Source organism: Perognathus longimembris, chromosome 7 (assembly GCF_023159225.1).
Source record: "Perognathus longimembris pacificus isolate PPM17 chromosome 7, ASM2315922v1, whole genome shotgun sequence".
NCBI lineage: Eukaryota > Metazoa > Chordata > Mammalia > Rodentia > Heteromyidae > Perognathus > Perognathus longimembris.
The window spans coordinates 55,888,776-55,906,540 of NC_063167.1; the positions used below are offsets into that span (position 1 = coordinate 55,888,776).

At 37.0% G+C, this 17,765-nt stretch overlaps 1 pseudogene; it reads right to left on the bottom strand.

The window, feature by feature from the left end:
* Positions 1–16,691: 16,691 nt before the first annotated feature.
* LOC125354336 lies at positions 16,692–17,719 on the bottom strand (annotated as a pseudogene).
* Positions 17,720–17,765: the final 46 nt, after the last annotated feature.

Sequence of the window (17,765 nt, forward strand, 5' to 3'; positions counted from 1 at the left end):
TTCAGTTATTAATATTCATTTTAAGTTCATGTCATTAACAAGATAGAACCAAATAATTTACTTTAATGATGAATGACTATTCCTAGTTGTGAAATGAGCCTAAGTTCCTTATGTGAAATTTTAATGAAAAGTCTATTAAGCAGTCCATTCACATTTATGCTATATGACATTCCTCAATACAGGGCACTGGGCAAAACTCATTATCTCCCAAAAGTTTGAGTGGTTTGAATAGGTGTCTTTTATGGGAATGAAGGTAATTGTGATAGCATATAAATATGGATCTTCATATGATTTTAAACATGCAAATGGACTGGTATAGCTAGCTTACAGCTATAGAAAGACAGATTCCTTCCCCACACAACAGAATTCTTGAAATTAGAAATTATGAACACTTAGGCCTTTGTAACTGGGAACATAATCAGTTGGGGGTACAATCAGAGTTCATCAGTAAGGCCAGACTGCTACAGATATAGTGAGAATAAGATATTTCTTTATTTTAGGAATTAGGCCATACACAAATATGGGGAAGGTAAGAGTGGTGCAGAATAAGCCACTTTTGGAATGAGTGGAAAAATCATAGCTTACAGTCCATTCCTTTCCATGTATACCCAATTGTTACTATGAGGTATCAAACTGAGTGCTTATGGAGAGGGCCACTTGTTCAAGCAAAGGTTCTGCTTTTAGGTTCCGGGCTATTCTTGGTCGACAGAGCTGTACTGCGGAAGAGAAGTTGGAGGATATGTAGGCAAGGGTGATTTCTAAGCTGCAGTCTCTGCATTTATGCCTGTGTTGACTGTGGTCAACTTCAACAGTCATGGCTCCTACTTTACTTCTTTTTTATATTTTATTGTATTATAAAGGTGCTGTACAGAGGATTTCAGTTACATAAGTCAGGGAATGAGTACATTTATTTTTGGATCGTGTCACCCCTTCCCTTGCTCTCTCCCAGTTTTTCCCTTCCTGTCTCCAGCCACAAGGTCACTTTATTTCTAACTTCCAATTCTTGTGCAAGTTCCCTTTTTCCTGTCATACTGGGAAGAGAATTCTGGGGGAATGGGATATTTGTATTTTAATTGAGTCAATAGCATAATATAACATAGCCTACCACTTGGTAACTTGCCATTTTTAAGCATCTCTTTTTATCATGCTTCATATCCAAGTAAATTCAAGAGCAAATATTCCTTCCAGTTACCATCATGTGGCCATTTTTCATTTAACCCAACTTTAGCTGATTTTGGCTTCATCAGAGCACACATAAAGTCCCACTTGATGCATTTCTGGATGATGTCCACTTCTTTTCTGCTTGAGTCATCCTTTCTCTGTTTCCCTGAAGCATACAACTTATCCTAGTTAATACATGTTATTTCCCATCTAGGAAAGAGGGAGGACTGGGAATATGGCCTAGTGGCAAGAGTGCTTGCCCCGTATGCATGAAGCCCTGGGTTCAATTCCTATTACAGGTAACTAAGAGTGAAAAAATCTGGGTGCCGGCTGGGAATATGGCCTAGTGGCAAGAGTGCTTGCCACTCATGAAGCCCTAGGTTCGATTCCCTAGCACCACATATATAGAAAACGTCCAGAAGTGGCGCTGTGGCTTAAGTGGCAGAGTGCTAGCCTTGAGGAAAAAGAAGCCAGGGACAGTGCTCCAGCCCTGAGTTCAAGCTCCAGGACTGGCAAAAAAAAAAAAAGACTACATAGGAAAGAGGGAAAGAAACAAAAAAGAGCTTATAATACTAGTCATGATTTTTTCTGTGTTGCGATTCCTCAAACACAACTTAGGCATTTTACACACACTCCTTCCCATTCCTATTATACAGTAGTGAATCAAGTTCTTGATAAGCCAGGTAAATTACTTCAATTATCTCCATTCTATGATGGTTTACTGGCATGAGAAATCTGAAGTATTCACATGGCAGTCTGAGCTTCTGCTCTTAAGAATATCATTGCTGTATTGATTATCTGGTAGAGGTAACATTCCTTTTTGGGGACTTAGGTATCCAAAACAGTAAAGCTGCAGGAATACAAAAGTTAGTGGATCATCAGATGAAAGTGAGAGGAGTCATTTCATTCTGATAACTCCATTTTTGGAACTCCTGAGTCCTGGCTATATAGAATGGGGCCATAGAGTTGTGACTGATCTTGGAGAAAGTACTGCATACTTAACCACACCACATGAGAACAATTAAGTGCCACCATTAGCCTGTACTGTAAGTCTTCAAAAGAATTACTAAGACTTGGGTTGCCAATCCATGGAAGACTAGAAGGGCAAATGCATATTCACAAAGCCAATTATAGTGACAGCAGAGTTCTAGTCTTTCTTACATAGAACTGGGCCAAGGTAATTAACCTGCTAACAAGTGGAAGATTACTTTAATTGGGAAATGGTAAAGAAGTAAGGCCTCAGTGCTGGTTTCTGCTATTGGAAGACTTAGTATTTTGGTAGCTGTGATAATTAAATAAATCTCAGTAAGTGAAATAGATATAAGGACAAGAACATTCAACAGATTAGTAACTTCTTTTTTTTTCAAATTTTTATTATCAAACTGATGTACAGAGAGGTTACAGTTTCATATGTTAGGCATTGGATACATTTCTTGTACTGTTTGTTACCTTGTCCCTCATAGCCCCCTCCCTCCTCCCCCTTTCCCTTCCCCCCCCGCCCCCGGAGGTGTTCAGTTCACTTACACCAGTTTTGCAAGTATTGCTTTTGTGGTTGTTTGCCTTTTTTTTACCCTGTGTCTGTCAAATTTGGTATTCCCTTTCAATTTCATACTTCCAATACCAGTATACATGATTTCCAATATACTCAGATAAGATTACAGATTACAGGAAGGCGATACAAGAACATCATCAATAATAGAAGCTACAGATACACAAGGGACGTTGATAGTAGTTACAACTGTGTTATAACAATTGTCTCCGTAACATGGAGTTCATTTCACTTAGCATCATCTTATGTGTTCATAAGGGTATAGTAATTGGGCCTTGTGATGCTCTGCTATGACTTGCCTAAACCTGTACTAATTATTCCCAATAAGGGAGACCATAGAGTCCATGTTTCTTTGGGTCTGGCTCACTTCACTTAGTATAATTTTTTCCAAGTCCTTCCATTTCCTTACAAATGGGACAATGTCATTCTTTCTGACAGAGGCATAAAACTTCATTGTGTACATGTACCACATTTTTCTGATCCATTCCTCTACTGAGGGGCATCTGGGTTGGTTCCAGATTCTAGCTATGACAAATTGTGCTGCGATAAACATTGTTGTGCTAGTGGCATTACTGTGATTTTGTTTGTGGACTTTTGGATAGATACCCAAAAGTGGGTATCACAGGGGAGTTCTGTATTTAGCCTTCTGAGGAATCTCCATACTGCTTGCCAGAGTGGCTGAACCAGTTTACATTCCCACCAACAATGAAGTAGGGTTCCCTTTTGGCCACATCCCCTCCAACAATTGTTATTGTTAGTTTTCTTGATATATGACATTCTTACTGGGGTGAGATGGAATCTCAATGTTGTTTTGATTTGCATTTCTTTTATGGCCAGTGATGTAGAGCATTTTTTCATATGTCTCTTGGCCATTCTCATTTCCTCATCAGAGAAGTCTCTTTGTAAGTGTTTAGCCCACTTGATGAAGGGGCTATTGATTCTTTGCGGTTTTGTTTTGGAAGAAGGTAATTTTTTTAGTTCTGCATATATTTTAGAGATGAGGCCTTTGTCTGTTGAATGTCCGGTAAAGATCTTCTCCCAGTCTGTGGGCTTTCTGTTTATCTTGTGAGCTATGTTCTTTGCCATGCAGAAGCTCTGCAGTTTGATGCAGTCCCATTTGTACAACCTTTCTTTGACTTGTAGCCTTTCTGGGTCTTTGTTAAGGAAGTTCCGTCCTGCGCCAAGGAGCCCAAGTGATTCTCCTACTCCTTCCTTTAGTGTTTTCAGGGTGTCTGTTTTGATTTCGAGGTCTATGATCCATTTGGAATTGATTTTGGTGCAGGGTGATATATAAGGATCTAGTTTTAGTTTGTTTCATGTGTTGAACCAGTTTTGCCAGCACCACTTGTTAAAGAGGCTATCTTTCTTCCATACTATTGTTTTAGCTCCTTTTTCAAAGATTAAGTAGGCGTAGTTCTGTGGGTTCATTTCTGGGTCTTCAATTCTGTTCCATTGGTCTTCAGGCCTGTTCCGGTGCCAATACCAAGCTGTTTTTATTACTATAGGTTTGTAATACAGCTTGAAGTTGGGTATTGTAATTCCTCCAGCACTGTTCTTTCTGCTTAGGAGTGTTTTTGCTATTCTAGGTCTTTTATTGTTCCATATGAATTTCTGGATTGCTTCCTCTATTTCATTGAAAAAATGGTGTTGGGATATTAATGGGTATTGCATTGAATTTGTAGATAGCCTTTGGCAATATTGCCATTTTGATTATATTAATCTTCCCAATCCAGGAGCATGGGAGGTTTTTCCATTTCCTTAGTTCTGACTTAATTTCGTTTTTCAAGCTTTTAAAGTTCTCATCAAAGAGGTCTTTCACTTCTTTGGTTAAGGTTATTCCTAGGTATTTTATGTTTTGGGTGGCTATTTCAAAAGGAGTTGCTTTCCTGATTTCCACCTCGGTCTTTGGATCGTTAGCATAGAGAAAGGCCGTTGATTTTGAAGGTTTATTTTATATCCTGCAACTTTGCCAAAGTTTTGGATCAGCTCTAGTAGCTTGGGGGTAGAATCTATATGATTCTTTAGGAATAGGATCATGTCATCTGCGAAGAGAGAAAGTTTAACTTCATCTTTTCCTATTTGGATCCCCTTTATATTTTCTTCTTGCCTAATTGCTCTGGCTAGGAATTCTAGTACTATGTTGAAGAGCAGGGGAGAGAGTGGACATCCCTGCCTTGTTCCTGATTTTAAAGGGAATGGCTTTAGTTTTTCACCATTTAGAGTTATGCTTGCTGTTGGTTTGTCCTAAACTGCCTTGATTATATTCAGGAATGTTCCCTGGAATCCCAGTTTTTCCAGGGCTTTTAGCATAAATGGGTGCTGGATTTTATCGAACGCTTTTTCCGCATCCAGAGATAAAACCATGTGGTTCTTTATCTTGCTCCGGTTGATGTGGTGGATTACATGAATTGACTTGCGTATATTAAACCAACTTTGCATCCCTGGGATGAATCTAGTTTGCAGATCAGTAACTTCTTACCAGAGGATGTATTGATTTGCTATGAACAGAAAAAATGCACTCTACTCCAGTTGAATCTGAGGTTGCCACTAGATCAAGTTTATGAAACTTTGTCTTCTATACAAACCAAAGTACGTCACTTGAAGGGTGCTGAGGTGAAAATCCTACTTGTGAGTCCATCATGTCCTTATGAGGCAAATAACTGAACTTATAAGGTAAATTTCTGAACTTCTTTCAGAAATCCAGTATTAAGTTTTAGGCATTTGCTTGATTTTTTCCTACCTTATTCGCTCTTACTTTTATTCCTGTCATAACAATTTTCTCTCATTCCCGGGTCCTAGAACCTAGGGAGGCATTCTTTTTCTTTTATCTTTTTCTTTTTATGCGGGGTTTGAACTTGGGGCTGTCTTTGAGGTCTTTTTGTTCAAGGCTAGTGCTCTACTACTTTGAGTCACAAGCACATCATTTCCAGTTTTCTGGTGGTTAATTGGAGAAAAGAGCCTCACAAACTTTCCTCCTTAGGCTTGCTTTGAACCATGATCCTCAGATCTCAGCTTCTTGAGTAGCTAGGATTATAGGCTCGAGCCACAGGTGCCAAGTGGGAGGGATTTTCTAAGTTCTGTCACTATGTCTCTTCCAACTGTACTACAAAGACTGTAGAGATAAATCACAGGGTGAGATTGAAAACCAACTGCATTTGAACCATAAAACCCATGTCAAAACTCCCTTAGTGACTCTTATAAGTATCTCCTTTAATGAGTGGACTATCCCAGCAGTTGAAATCTCTAGGAAGTGGTGCTTTATATATGGCCAATGTCCAGTACTTCCTTAAAAGTCTGATCATATCTTCTCTTATTATTTCTTTTCCATCATTTCTCCTTTTGAGGAAGGATAGGAGAAGGTGAAGAGTATAAACTTTGAAAATGCAAAAGGGTCCTTCCTTAACGGGGAAGTCTGACTGACTTATATGTGTAAAAATGATTGTAAAAGTCAATAGCTATAGATTTAAAAAAGACAGAGAGGACCTCTGCTCTCAGTATTACAATATGAAGGCCCCAGACATTAGAAATCAGTTCTGGAAGAGATCTAGAAATATAGTAAAGAGATCAATAGAAATGAGATAGAAACTCAGGGTTTAAACTTCCCAAGTCACTGCTGGCAACTATGTCATTCATGTATGAGTGATAGGAGAGGTTAGTGGAGACCACAGAATCTACTTGTGAAAGGTAAGGTGATGTAGAACCAGACTGTTAAACATCTTTCTCCCTCCCTCCCTCCCCTCCCTCCCTCCCTCCCTCCCTCCCTCCCTCCCTCCTTCCCTCCCTTTCTTTCTCCCTCCCTCCCTCCCTCCCTCCCTCCCTCCCTCCCTCCCTCCCTCCCTCTTTCTCTCCCTCCCTTCCTTCCTTTTCTCTCTTTTTCTTTTTCTTTCTTCTTTCCTCCCTCTATTATTACTGGGTTTGAATTCAGGGCTTTGTACTTGTACTTGTGAGGCAAAAACTGTAGAAAACATCTCGACATTTCCTCAAAATGTTAAGGACAGTTATCATCTGACCAAGACATTTTGCTATTATTTACATTGTTATTTAAGCATGATGACAAGAGCCCTTTGAGTGACCTCTTTAAAGTAGTTCAAAACTTCATTGACAACAGTTGAGTTCCAGAATTAGTTTCAGTTCTGGAGTCTCATTTTAAATGTCAATTATATGAAGACCAAAAAACTTGGCAACTTGTAAATTATGGCACAATATTAATGAAAAGGATGAAGACATTTCTGGAAAGAGAATGGTTGACAATATTCACCCCAAGAAATGTCTGAACGGTCTAGTCTGGATATTCTCTGGCTCTTGATTCTGGTATGGAAGTGAGAATGATGTTGGCCAAGTGATGTCAGGCTAAGTGATCATAAAAACCAGTCAGTGTCTTTTGGGGAGAAAAACTATCTGAAGAAAAAAAAAGAATTTCAAAATGTCTTTAAGGGCTTGCCAGTGTTTTTTCTGACACTGCTGATATTTGTTTCTATGGTTGTCATAACTTTCTCTATTGTTGGAGATAGGATTTCAAAACATCACTAAATATTTTCCATGTTAGGAAATCAAAAATTGAAACTTAGAATCAAAGTTATAATTATTTATTTTTGAAGGTGTATATATGTATATGAAATTAATGAAAAATCATACAATGATATTATGTGTCTAAAACTTTATTATTCATGTATGGTATATGCTATATATTTAAACCAGGGTTTCTATGTTAGGAACCAAAACTTCTTTTGAACTAGAATAGCCAGGTAAAATTCTTTTGAATTGGTAGAGTACACAAACATTTTTGTTATGGTGCAATGTCACTTTTATTAATGGTTGTTTGGTAGTGGGATTTAATATTTGATCCTTTATTGATTTGAACTGGGTTACTTTGATAGAAAAATATTTTATGGCTTGTAATGTTTAGCAAATTCTTAGTTTTAGTTTGTAGATACTTAATATGTGAAGTTGTGTTTTACATTTCTTTGGGCTTTGGTTTTGAGGTAACTCAAGTGAAACAGAAGAATGTCATTGATTTCAAGTATAATAATCTCTGCATAATATTTCCAGTTACTACTTTAATAAATCAAAATATTTTACACTAAGATGCTACTTTACTATCAAGTCTGAATTGTTTACTGATAGTAATACTATTATAGGTAATAATGAGCACCCACATACATACACATACACATAAATGATCAGCTATGTCAGCATGTAGAGTCTTTGAAGAGCTTTCTGGCAAGTGTCAATATTTTATGATATTTCCATGTACAAATTGAGAAACTGTTGAAATGAAATGCAAAGAGGAAAAGTATTCCTAAATTAATCTGAGGCAATAGATTTTTCTGTGAAATTCTTTGAAAAAGAAATCTAGGAATACTTATTTAAAAAAGAACATAAATAGAAAATGTAAGAAGATTGGATGGATAATGTGTGTTACCCAAGTGAAATACGCTCACATTAAAAATGAACCTTTGGGCCAAGTGTAGTGGTGTATACTTGTAATTCCAGATATATAGAAGAGAGAGGGAAAAAGATCATTTCCAAGGCTGGCTTGGGGAAAAAAGAGGCCTTACCAGAAAATAAACTAAAAAAACCAAAGGGCTTAGGGCCTGTGACTCAAATGTTCACCAAGTATGAGGCCTTGACTTTGAACCCAAGTCCTGGCAATACATATGAACATATACACACATACATGTATTTGTCCTAAATACAAATACCAGTCTTCATTAGACCAATTCTACCTTTTTTTTTCTCTCTTCTCACTTATACTTTGCTCTTTCCTTTGTTTTCTTTTTACTCTCTTCCTTCTTTCTCTGTTACTATGCCTTTTTCCTGATTGTGTATTCTTTCTCCTTCATTTCTTTTTCCTCTCTTCTCTGTGTCTTTCCCTTTTGTCAGTATCTCCTCTTGTTTATGTTCTCTTTTTCCTTTCTCCTTTTTCTTTCTTTTCTTTATGACTTTCCACTTTCCACTCTCCCTTTGTTTTTCTTTGAAATATCACATTCTCTTTTCTTTCCTACCTTTATTTTTATTTCTCTGCTCCAATTTTCTTCTGTTTTTGTAGTAATAGCAAGGAGACAGTCACCCTAGCCTTATTTACTGGAGTAGCTGCAAAGTGGGTGTGGCAGTCTACTTTCCTAGGCATGTAGGCAGTTCATAGGAAAGGATCTCCTCCAAAGAATGAAAGTTGAGACACATTGACTTAGTTTAGTGGGCAGTTGACAAAACATAAAAGAAATGACTCAGTGCTCACATGTACTTTTGTCTATTGTATAAAACCTTATATGTAATATTATGATTCTTCTATTCATATTTTCTTCAGAAATTAACTCATGAAGAGATATTGACTTTTTTTTTTTTTTTTGCCAGTCCTGGGGCTTGAACTCATACTGTCCCTGACCTTCTTTGTGCTCAAGGCTCTTAGACCTCTATCACTTGAGCCACAGCATCACTTTTAGGTTTTTTTTTGAATAGTTTATTGGAGGTAAGAGTCTCATGGACTTTTCTGCTTGGGTTGGCTTTGAACCTAGATCCTCAGATCTCAGTCTCTTGAGTAGCTAGGATTACAGGTATGAGATAATGGCATCTGTTTGATTATGGTATGTAATCTTTCTAATATGTAGTTGAATTTGCCTTGCAAATATTTTATTGAGGGTTTTTTATATGTATGATCATCAAGGGAACTAGCCTATAGTTTTCTTTTTTGAAGTTATGTCCTTATCTGTTTTGGCATTAGTGTAATGCTTCATATAATGAGTTTGAAAATGTTCATTCCCTTTTAATTTTTTAATGCATGTTAGTTCTTTAAAAGTGTGGAGGATTAATCAGTGAATATGTATACTCTGAGCTTTTCCTTCTTGGAAGATTAAAAAAATTATCCTTCCAGTCTCATTGCTTGCTATTGACCTGTTTAAAATTTTATATTCTGTTTGCTCAGTTTGGGAGATGATACATTTAGAAATTCATCCATTTCTTTTAGAATTTCCACTCTATTACAGTATAAGTTTTCAAAATCTTGCCTAATGATCATCTTGATTACGATACCATCTGTTGAAATATTCCCTTTTACATTTCTGATTTTACTAATTTTCATTTTTGATCATTTTGTTAATTAGTTTGGCCGAGGATTTGTCAATCATGTTTATTTCAAAGAACCAGCATTTTTTTGTCATTGTAAATTATTTTATTTTTTTCAAATTTTTATTATCAAACTGATGTACAGAGAGGTTACAGTTTCATACGTTAGGCACTGGATACATTACTTGTACTGTTTGTTACCTCGTCCCTCATATCCCCCCTCCTCCCCCTTTCCCTTTCCCCTATTAGGTGTTCAGTTCACTTAGACCAAACAGTTTTGCAAGTATTGTTTTTGTAGTTGTTTGCCTTTTTTTACCCTGTGTCTCTCAATTTTGGTATTCCCTTTCAATTTCCTAGTTCTAATACCAGTATACATGGTTTCCAATATACTCAGATAAGATTACAGAGATAGTGTAGGTACAACCACAGGAAGGTGATACAAGAACATCATCAATAGTAGGAGCTACAGATACACATGGGACATTGAAAGTAGTTACAACTGTGATATAACAATCGTTTCCATAACATGGAGTTCATTTCACTTAGCATCATCTTATGTAGACCAGCATTTTGTTTCACTGATCATTTGTATTTTTCTTTTATTTTTTGTTTCATTAATTACAACTTGGAAGCTTGCTTTCTACCACTTGGTCTGCAGCTCCACTTCTGTTTTTTTTTTTCTGGTTAATTGGAGATAAGTGTCTCTTTCTTGCCTGGGTTTCCATTTGAACAATCCTCAGATGTTATCCTCGTGAGTAGCTAGGATTATAGGTGTGAGCCACTGGTGCTCCCTTTCTCTTTCTCTCTCTCTCTCTCTTTAACATAGGCCATAAACTTCCATGATAAAAATACTTTTTATTGTATCTCACAATGTTTTATTTTTATTTTCATGAATTTTTATATCCACCTTGATTTATTCAGTAACTGAGTGGTAATTCAAAAGTGAATTATTTAATATCAATGCATTTATATATTTTCTGCAGTTGCTCCTACTGTCGATTTCCATTATGGTCTGATTAAATACAAGAAGTTATTTCAATTTCTTGGTATTTGTTAGAACTAACTTTATATCTGAAAATATGATTTATTCTGGGAAAATTCCATGGGCTGATACAAAGAATATATATTGCAGATTTTGGGTGGAATAATCTGTAGATGTCTGTTAAATTTATTTGATATATGGTGCCACTTACCTTGGATATTTTTTCTTTCTTTTTTCTTCCTGAGTGATAATAGAGCATTGATGTCACTACACTCATACTGGGGTCTGTAGCCAGTGGTCTTCATTTTAATGAAACTGAATATAGTAATATTTGTGACATATATTTATAAGTGTTATATCTTTTTGAGGGATAACAATATTGATAATGAATATGAACTGACCTTCCTTAACTCTTGTTTGTTTTGAAGTTTATCTTCTCAGATATAACTCCTCAGGAAGTAATTTTTCAGTTCAATTTTCTTGGAATATCTTTCCCCATCATTTCAATTTCATGCTGTGTGCATTTTTGCCATTGCGGTGTATTCTTTGCAGACATGAATCAGTTGACTCTCATTTTAAAAATACAATGCAATAGTTTGGAGAACTGAGATGATTAATATTTATAGTTATTACTGAAAGGCATACACTGTGACTCACCAGGAAGAGTAGCTGCTCTCTCACTGTTGGGACTCTATTCCCCAAAGATGGTATATCCTACAAGTCCACGGTTTGTAAATTTATCCTGGAACTATGTCTTATATCCTCAATGTTAAGTACAGTTTCTGGAATGTAGAACTCCATAAATACTTATTGATTAATTTTCCTCCTGGAGACACCATATTTTAATCCATTCTGTAATTGTTAAGCACTTCCATTAGCAGTCCACTAAAGGCAGCAGTACTTCCTGTGTAAAAGTTTTTCTGGTTGTAGTCACAGTGCACTCTTTAATCAGCTCCTTGAGTGTAAAGCTTCATGTTCACAGAGATAACATTCAATTATATCCTCCATGAAGACTGAGGATGGAAAACATATTTATTTTCTAGTACTTGGTAGACATTTTAGCCCCAGGTAAGGGCTTGCTCTGATCATTTTGTTTATTTTTTTCTAATTATTTGAACACATTTTGTTCTTTTCTTCTTCTGTTGTTTATTTTTGTGGTTTACTGTTTTTTTATCCTTTTCGATTTCTCTTTTGTGTGTATACTATATTAGTGTGATTTATACTAGTGTGGTTACATGGTAGTAGTTATTTTTCTTTCTCTTCATAATGTAGGGCTCTCTTGAATAATTGAGATCTTACTTTTTTTTTTTTTTTTTTCCAGTCCTGGGCCTTGAGCTCAGGGCCTGAGCACTGTCCCTGGCTTCTCTTTGCTCAAGGCTAGCACTCTACCACTTGAGCCACAGCACCACTTCTGGCCATTTTCTGTATATGTGGTGCTGGGGAATTGAACCCAGGGCTTCATGTATACGAGGCAAGCACTCTCGCCACTAGGCCATATTCCCAGCCCCTGAGATCTTACTTTCTAAAATTGCAATTTAATTCTATCTCAGAACTTCCAGTTCTTTGCTCAATTTCTCTTTCATATCTTGCATTGTTTTCCTAATTTCATTTAACTATTTATATTCTTTTGGATCTCATTAAAAAAATTCCTCTTAATCCTTCTTTCAAACTTTTTAAAATTTCTGGATTTTTTTGTGAGACAAGGAAATTGTTTTTTGAAACTGTCATTTGTCATGTAGTTCAAGCTGTCTGGAATAGGGCTGTCCTCCTGTATGAACCTCTGGAGTGCTTTGATTACAGGCATGCTCTGCTGTGTATGGCCCTCTTAGTTCTTTATTAGGCATTTCATTCTATTGATCTCCTTGGAATGTGTTGTCACACAGAGTTATTGTTTCCTTTTGAAGGTGTAATGTTACCTATCCATTCACATTTCTCATGTTTCTACACTGAGATCTGTGTAGCCAGTGGATCAAGTACTATTTTCATGGGGTGGCAACCTGTTATAATTTAGATAGCAAATGTCCCCCATAGACTCATGTGTTAAAGGCTTGGTCTGTAAGTGGTGGTGCCAATTTTGAAAGTTTGGAAACTTTAGAAGGTAGGGACCTAGGTAGAGGAAATATGCCACTGAGATTTGGCTTTAACAGGTATGTTATCTCTGGCTCCTTCCTGTCTCTGCTTCTAACCATAATGTGAGCAGCTTTGCTATTTCATAGCCTCTGCCCATCATGATCTATCTCACCATGGCCCAGAAACAAGGGTAATAACCATGGACTGAAACCTCTAAAACAGTCAGAAAAATGATTCTTTTAAATTGTTTCTCTTAGGGGCTGGGGATATAGCCTAGTGGCAAGAGTGCCTGCCTCGGATACACGAGGCCCTAGGTTCGATTCCCCAGCACCACATATACAGAAAACGGCCAGAAGCAGCGCTGTGGCTCAAGTGGCAGAGTGCTAGCCTTGAGCGGGAAGAAGTCAGGGACAGTGCTCAGGCCCTGAGTCCAAGGCCCAGGACTGGCCAAAAAAAAAAAAAATTGTTTCTCTTAGGTGTTTGTCACAATGATGAAAAGTATGGTAAGGTAACAGTGTAAGGTAACGATGATAACCTTCCAACTCCAAGATGTGTATCCATGACTGAAGATGTGGATGTTCATTTTTCCTTAATATTTGTTTTTCTTCTAAACATGTATCTTAGAGTGTCAGTTTGTTATGTAATGTTGACTTTATTCCCAACTGTAGCTAGTTTTCATATACTTTGGTGGCTGCAATTAATGGCTTTGGACATGGTGCAGACCATGGTAGAGTCCGTTTTGCTCACTGTCTTTATATGCTAAACAAAAAAATGAGGATAATGACGGCTGAGTCATGTGTGGTACAGATATCAGTGGTGGTGAAGTACTTGTTGTGTTGCCACTCCTATGATGGGAATAGTAGCCTCAATCCAGTGATGGAAGTTTCCTCCGACACTGTTGCTTCTGGCTCCTTAACTAGCAAGGGTCTCTGGTACTGGCAGCTCTAGCAGTGAAAATGAACCTGAAGTTCCTGTTCTTTGATTACACAATGGTACAGGTCTGGATATTGCATGGGGAAGATTAGAGGAGGATGCCTTGGAGAAGGTGTGGTAATGCCTCTTTGGTAGCTTACATATCCATCCCTGAGAACAGTGTATGGTCAGATTTGTGAGTAGAGGTGGTAGCAGAAACCCCATATGTGGGATGACAGTAGAAATTCCAATGTTAAGTGGCAGTTCATCTCTTTCTCTTCATTTTTATCACTTGACTCAATACACATTCATTAGCATAACTTCCATTCCAACTTAGCCTGGACTCAATGATCAATTATTTCAATTATTCCCAAATATCATCTTCAATTCCCTTAAAGCATTTACTGTTAATCTTACCTCTTTTCCAGAGCTCTCCAGATCCCATGATCCCAGATCCATGATCTGCATTCTTGACTAATGCTTCTGGGATTCTCAGAAGTACTCAAGACAGTTGTACAGTGACCTTGTGGGTGTTATTACTAGTACAAGTATCTAAAGCTCAAGTGGGCCTCTGATGATGCTTAGTTGTCCTTTTTTTCCCATCCACAGCAGGAAAACAGGGTACCTTTTCTACTTTTATATGACCTTTATAAAGTATTCTTTCTTTTCTCAGTTCCCAGCTTCATTTTCAACCCTTATATGGTAAGAGGTTACTTCCTCTGGGACTCAGAACTTCCAATGGACTGTAGTGTTCTCCTTGTTCATTCGTGAACTTAAATATACTCTCCCATCTTTCCTTCCTTACAGGAAGCACAGGAATGGTCAAACTCAGGGACTCTGAAGTCAGTATGAACACCTCAGTCCATTAGTCATGTGGTCTTTAGACAGATTTCTTACTTGTTTGAAGTTTCTTCTCTGTGAAATGGTGTCAGTAACAATAACTTACCCACAGACTGAAGATGAAGAGTTAATTGAGGCAATGTAAGTGTCAAAGAAGCATAGTGCCTAGCACAAAGAAAGCAGACAAGTTAGCAAAGACGGTCTCTGTTGTTATTGATTTGATTATTTAGACTACTAGAAAAATGCTTTAGTCTTTTCATAGTTGGCCTTATTTCTCCCTTCTAGGGATTTTGAGTAATAATGGACTATTATTTTTATGTACTGTCATCTCCTTTTGAGCTTCAAAACATGCTTAGTTAGCTCCATATCCTAAAAAGGTCTTTACTTAGATGTCTATTTCTCTATAGTCCTTTTCTGAAACTCGATTCTGCCTCATTCTTGCCATTCCCATTATTACACAAAAATGGTAACTTTAAGTAGTTCCTAAACTATTCATGGGATTTAAGCTGAGGAATCATAGTGGGTAAGGTACCTGTGGTAACATGCCAACTCCAAGATGTTGTGGCTCCATGACTGAAGATGTTATTTTTCATTAGTTCTTCCTCATCATGGAAGAGATTTTACATGCCAACTACTTCTGTGAATCCTTGTGGAAATTAGGTCATAGTAGTTTTTCCATAGGTGAGTTGAAAGTCTCCTTAAAGATTTTCTGGTACAAGATATTCATGATACAGTTGAAGAAATTGTCTTGGAAGTGATCAATGATTTTTCTAATCAATAATAAAGTCAGACCCCAGGTCTCTAAAGACTAGCAGATAGATAATAAATGTGGATCACTGACTTTATCATGCTTTGTATCAATGGACATTTACAAACATATGTCTGCAAGAATTATTTACAAAGCCTAATGAAACCAAGTACAAAGATAGTTTTTATGAAATGTTACTGATATTGCCTCAATCTTATTCTTTTTGTTTGTGTTTTTTCATATCATTTGAGTTCATGCAGAAGCTAAGCTTTGCTTTATAGATAGTTTGCTTTATAGATAGTTTATAGATAGATATCTATCAGATAGATAGATAGTTTGCTTTATAGATAGTTTATAGATAGTTTGCTTTATAGATAGATAGAGCTTTTCTATATCTCGCAACCTCTATATTGTGGCAACAAATTGCTCAAAAGGTGGATATATTTGGATTGATATTAATATGTAAGGTCATTAATTTTGTATTAAACAGTGATCTACCTGTTATGAGAGTGGGAGCTATTCCAGCATCTGTTGATTAAAGCTACAAAATTCAGTTAGACAAGACAAATAATTTTAAGACTTTTTTTACATCATGGTAAAAAACAGTTATTTATATTGTACATCCACCCAAGTGTTGGATTATATATGTGTATGACCAAACTCATTACTATATTTATATCTGGATGTATTTCCAGATAATAAAAATGACAAACATGCACAGACACTTCTCATATATTATGCCACATAATTCATGCTATTCTGAGAAATATAGCATCAATTTATTTTATTTACGTATTTGATCAATTTTCTTTTTTTTTTGGCAAGTTTAACTTGATAAATTATTTGTGGAAATAAAAAGGCTAGTTTTGATGAGAATTGTTTCAATTCTTTCCTTGTAAACACACACAAAAAAACTTAATAGGAATTTTAAAGGTTTCAGGCCAGAAAAATGCATGACTAACACTTACAATTCTTCTCAATTAGACAAATCAAATTGAAGGTAAGTGTTAAAATACCTTTCAGCCTGAATATTGATCCAACTATACATCCTGTGTTCCAATTGGCTTTTGATTTAAAAAAATTAAAAAGAAACAACTCCTATAAGGTTTTTGTAAGAGGTATCACACATCTAGAAGATGATGAAAATAACTTAGTCCCCTTCCCACCCAAAAGACACTTTTTAACCTTTAAAGCGTAAAAAGCAATACAATATCTTATACAAATTAACCAGTGTTCTTACTAAAGTAAAGCAGTTTGGACTAAAGATGTTACACTAAATTTGTGGTGAAATACAAGGCACAAGAATCTATGCATTTTCATCTAACCAGTCTCAAAGGTTACCATTTAATTCTTGGCAATACATTTTGGTACTTGAGTCATGAATTGTGGAAAACAAGAAGCAGTATATTATAGTAACAGGATTTGTATTTGACCAACAACTGTAATGTTGGATACATGTCTTCTATGAATCTTGTGATTTGTTTTGTCCTTGGTCACTTGTAGCAGATCCTTGATTTGAGTCTTCATGCTTTCTCCGTCTGTCTCTGACATTTCTTCATCTTCCTCATCACCGTGTAGGTCTTTTGAAATTAACTGTCTAGCTAGTTTAATATTCAGTCCTTTATTGTAGTGGAGCTTTCTTTTCATTTCAAATTGTCGCTTTTCAATACTTGCAAAACTGTTTGGTGTAAGTGAACTGAACACCTGGGGGGGGGAAGGGAAAGGGGGGAGGAGGGAGGGGGGTATGAGGGACAAGGTAACAAACAACACAAGAAATGTATCCAATGCCTAACGTATGAAACTGTAACCTCTCTGTTCATCAGTTTGATGATAAAAATTTGACAAAAAAAAAATTGTCACTTTTTTTCTTGCTCTTCAGGCAAGAGGTCATTTTCTTTTTTGGCCAGTCCTGGGCCTTGGACTCAGGGCCTGAGTACTGGTCCCTGGCTTCTTCCAGCTCAAGGCTGCTACTCTGCCAGCTGAGCCACAGCGCCCCTTCTGGCCGTTTTCCATATATGTGGTGCTGGGGAATCCAACCGAGAGCTTCATGTGTAAGAGGCAAGCACTCTTGCCACTAGGCCATATTCCCAGGCCCTTCATTGTTTTCTTGTTCCTGAACCCGATACTTTGGCTCTAAGCCTTCAACAGCATCTAATTTCTTAGCTAAGATATCTGGAATCATGGCTTCATTCGCTTCTGAGTCACTATACGCATCTTCATCATCACCTATCATACTATGGTAAGGAGTGCTTGGTTCATCTATTTTCATTAAACCATAGTCTTTGTCTGCTGGGTGATACGTAGCCAGGATGTTCATTTCATCCTGCTTCTGAGACTTTTTACTCAGTTCCTCGTCCACGTTCGGGCCGGGCTGCTGGTCTGAGGCCACCACAGCGAGAGCTGGGCCGGTGCGAGGCCGTGGACACCGCCATGGCTGGTTG